Raw genomic sequence first — 5,082 nt, 5'->3', positions numbered from 1 at the left:
TACCATATCAATATAAATAATATTTTTCCATATTCATACTAGAACTTATTATTTCTTTAATATTCATATAACTCAATATTTTTTCATATCCATACTAGAACTTATTCTTTTTCCCATATCCATACTAGAACTTATAAATTTTCCCATATTCATATAACTAATTTTTTTCATATCCATACTAGAACATTATATTTTTGCCATATCTATATAACTCATTTTATTCCATATCCATACTAGAACTTATTATTTCTTTAATATCCATATAACTTAATATTTTTCCATATCCATACCAGAACTTTTTATTTTTCCCATATCCATAGAACTAATTTTTTTCATATCCATACTAGAACCTAATTTTCTTCCTATATCCATATAACTTATTATTTACTATTACAATATAATTAATTTTTTCCATATCCATACTAGAGCTTATTATCTCTTCAATATCCATAAAACTCAATATTTTTTCATATCCATACTAGAACTGATTATTTTTCCCATATCCATACTAGAACTCAGTATTCTTCCCATATCCATACTACAACTTAGTATTTTTCCCATATGCATATAACTCATTATTTAGCATATCAATATAACTAATTTTTTTCCATATCCATACTAGAACTTATTATTTCTTTAATATCCATATAACTCAATATTTTTTTATATCCATACTAGAACTTATTATTTTTCCCATATCCATACTAGAACTTATAAATTTTCCCATATTCATATAACTAATTTTTTTCATATCCATACTAGAACATTAAATTTTTTGCCATATCTATATAACTCATTTTATTCCATATCCATACTAGAACTTATTATTTCTTTAATATCCATATAACTCAATATTTTTTCATATCCATACTAGAACTTATCATTTTTCCCATATTCATATAACTCATTTTTCCATATCCATACTAGAACTCTGTATTCTTTTCCATATCCATATAACTCATTTTTTTTTTCATATCCATACTAGAACTTATTATTTTTCCCATATCCACATAACTCATTTTTTTCATATCCATACTAGAACTTGTTATTTTTCCCATATCCATATAACTCATTTTTTTTCATATCCATACTAGAACTTAATATTATTTTCATATCCATATAACTCATGTTTGGACTTGGAATATTTTTATACACGTCACTAATAGGATGACGATTCAGTTGGCTACCTTAAGAGGTACATATACTTGCATATGTCTCTTACTTGTATGTTCGGACTTAGAATATTTTTATACACGTCACTAATAGGATGACGATTCAGTTGGCTACCTTAAGAGGTACATATACTTGCATATGTCTCTTACTTGTATGTTCGGACTTAGAATATTTTTATACACGTCACTAATAGGATGACGATTCAGTTGGCTACCTTAAGAGGTACATATACTTGCATATGTCTCTTATTTGCATGTTCGGACTTAGAATATTTTTATACGCGTCACTAATAGGATGACGATTCAGTTGGCTACCTTAAGAGGTACATATACTTGCATATGTCTCTTACTTGTATGTTCGGACTTAGAATATTTTTATACACGTCACTAATAGGATGACGATTCAGTTGGCTACCTTAAGAGGTACATATACTTGCATATGTCTCTTACTTGTATGTTCGGACTTAGAATATTTGTATACACGTCACTAATAGGATGACGATTCAGTTGGCTACCTTAAGAAGTACATATACTTGCATATGTCTCTTATTTGCATGTTCGGACTTAGAATATTTTTATACGCGTCACTAATAGGATGACGATACATATGGCTACCATTGTTAAATATATTTAAATAAAATTTATTTAAATATAATTATTATTTTATATATATATATTTTATATATATATATATTCTGACTTAAAAAAGCCAAACAAAATAAACACAATTAAATTTATGTTTATTATCGAATCATCAAGCAAAGGATAAGCTTCAGTGGATCGCAGTATGGCAGCTGCTCAACCACTTACAACACCTTGCCTGTTACAAAAGTCGTTTACAATTGATTCTAGGCTTTGTCATTGTATTAAATAATGCTTTTATATGTAACTAGCGCGGCATCAGGTGATCGAAGATCCTCCCAATTTACTATGTTACAAATTACATTGGCATCACATCCATTGTCGTTTATAAAGTAAATTATAAACTTAAATGGTTTAGAAGCCATACAATGCAAATTGCCCCTTATTTATCATTGCAGTCCAGCACGGATACGACCTTAGAGGCGTTCAGGCATAATCCAACGGACGTAGCGTCATACCACTGTTCGCTCGAACAAGTATTGTGCCATTGGTCCGTACCTGCGGTTCCTCTCGTACTACGCAGGAATGCTGTCGCAACAACGTTTTGTCATTAGTAGGGTAAAACTAACCTGTCTCACGACGGTCTAAACCCAGCTCACGTTCCCTTGCATGGGTGAACAATCCAACGCTTGGTGAATTTTGCTTCACAATGATAGGAAGAGCCGACATCGAAGGATCAAAAAGCGACGTCGCTATGAACGCTTGGCCGCCACAAGCCAGTTATCCCTATGGTAACTTTTCTGACACCTCTTGTTAAAAACTCTTTAAACCAAAAGGATCGATAGGCCGAGCTTTTGCTGTCCCTGTGTGTACTGAACACCGAGATCAAGTCAGCATTTGCCCTTTTGCTCTATGTGTGGTTTCTGTCCGCACTGAGCTGGCCTTGGGACACCTCCGTTATTATTTGAGAGATGTACCGCCCCAGTCAAACTCCCTACCTGGCAATGTCCTTGAATTGGATCATACCTGAGTAATTGGAGTTATACCAAATTTTCAAATCAAAAATACATAAATGCACCGTTTTATTAAAGAATTTGTTTGCGATTATATAACAAACTCGTGATACTTTGATCAAGAAGCTTGCATCAAAACCCAATACCATAAGATATAATAAATATATCCGTATAATGGCTAGGAAATGATACACGTTCCATTTAATCAAGTAAGTAAGGAAACAATAAGAGTAGTGGTATTTCATTGACGATACCAAACCGAAGTCTAATATCTCCCACTTATTCTACACCTCTTATGTCTCCTTACACTGCCAGATTAGAGTCAAGCTCAAAAGGGTCTTCTTTCCCCGCTAATTATTCCAAGCCCGTTCCCTTGGCTGTGGTTTCGCTAGATAGTAGATAGGGACAGTAGGAATCTCGTTAATCCATTCATGCGCGTCACTAATTAGATGACGAGGCATTTGGCTACCTTAAGAGAGTCATAGTTACTCCCGCCGTTGACCCGCGCTTACTTGAATTTCTTCACTTTGACATTCAGAGCACTGGGCAGAAATCACATTGTGTCAACACCCGCTAGGGCCATCACAATGCTTTGTTTTAATTAGACAGTCGGATTCCCCAAGTCCGTGCCAGTTCTGAATTGATTGTTAATTGATAATCGTTATAATTAATAAGAACTAATTGGTTTGACCCAATTAGTATTCTTAAAAATTTTAGCAAGAAAGTTCCACAATTGGCTACGTAACTAACTATCCGGGGAACAAGTAACTAACATAAATGCTAGAAACTCTATTTACCCAGAACGAGCACATAAACCATGTTATTGTTTCCCAATCAAGCCCGACTATCTCAATCTTCAGAGCCAATCCTTATCCCGAAGTTACGGATCTAATTTGCCGACTTCCCTTACCTACATTATTCTATCGACTAGAGACTCTTCACCTTGGAGACCAGCTGCGGATATTGGTACGGCCTGTTGAGAAGTTTGCGTGTCCCCACCATAAATTTTCAAGGTCCGAGGAGAAAATATCGACACAACAGTATATGTCATGCTCTTCTAGCCCATCTACCATATCTCTCTGCGAAAGACTTCCATGGTAGTACGGCTATAAAACAGAAAAGAAAACTCTTCCGATATCTCTCGACGGCTTCTTTATGGTCGTTCCTGTTGCCAGGATGAGCACGAGGCCCATATTTAATAACAAACGGATACTCAACAGGTTACGGAATTGGAACCGTATTCCCTTTCGTTCAAAATTATTCAAGTATATTATATTAGCTTGATTTGTATATATTGCGTTTTTGGTTTTACTTGAAAATTTTCGGCTTTCGCCTTGAACTTAGGACCGACTAACTCGTGATCAACCACTGTTCACACGAAACCCTTCTCCACTTCAGTCCTCCAAGGTCTCATTCGATTATTTGCTACTACCACCAAGATCTGTACCAATGGCAGCTCCATGCAGGCTTACGCCAAACACTTCTACGCATACCATTGTACCTTCCTACTCACTAAAGTTTCAAAATTTATATCACAAGTAATATAAATCATCTACTTTAGCGGTAATGTATAGGTATACAACTTAAGCGCCATCCATTTTAAGGGCTAGTTGCTTCGGCAGGTGAGTTGTTACACACTCCTTAGCGGATTTCGACTTCCATGATCACCGTCCTGCTGTTTTAAGCAACCAACGCCTTTCATGGTATCTGCATGAGTTGTTAATTTGGGCACCGTAACATTACGTTTGGTTCATCCCACAGCGCCAGTTCTGCTTACCAAAAGTGGCCCACTGGGCACATTATATCATAACCTTAAACTTCATATCAAGAAAGTTAAGGTTCTTACCCATTTAAAGTTTGAGAATAGGTTAAGATCGTTTCGACCCTAAGGCCTCTAATCATTCGCTTTACCAGATAAGATTATTTTATATAATATTAAAATGCACCAGCTATCCTGAGGGAAACTTCGGAAGGAACCAGCTACTAGATGGTTCGATTGGTCTTTCGCCCCTATACTCAATTCTGACAATCGATTTGCACGTCAGAACTGTTTCGGTCTTCCATCAGGGTTTCCCCTGACTTCAACCTGATCAAGTATAGTTCACCATCTTTCGGGTCACAGCATATATGCTCAAGGTACGTTCCAGTTAGAGGCATAAATAATATAAATATCATTATACATAACTATATAGAACGCCCCGGGATTGTGTTAATTAGCTATAAATAGTTAAAAAACTAATCCCATTATTAGTCAAGTTAATTACGCTATTAGGTTTATATCCCAATAACTTGCACATATGTTAGACTCCTTGGTC

At 35.3% G+C, this 5,082-nt stretch overlaps 1 non-coding gene across 1 annotated transcript in view; it reads right to left on the bottom strand.

Moving 5' to 3' along the window:
• Positions 1–1,918: 1,918 nt before the first annotated feature.
• The window catches only part of LOC138914446 (large subunit ribosomal RNA), a 3,955-nt gene continuing 791 nt past the window's right edge, over positions 1,919–5,082 (bottom strand). Inside the window, exon 1 of the ribosomal RNA XR_011420297.1 lies at positions 1,919–5,082. This exon is cut by the window's right edge and continues 791 nt beyond it. This is a non-coding gene — a ribosomal RNA (large subunit ribosomal RNA).

Source organism: Drosophila takahashii, unplaced genomic scaffold (genome assembly GCF_030179915.1).
Source record: "Drosophila takahashii strain IR98-3 E-12201 unplaced genomic scaffold, DtakHiC1v2 scaffold_191, whole genome shotgun sequence".
NCBI lineage: Eukaryota > Metazoa > Arthropoda > Insecta > Diptera > Drosophilidae > Drosophila > Drosophila takahashii.
This window is presented reverse-complemented; position numbering and strand designations above follow the sequence as displayed.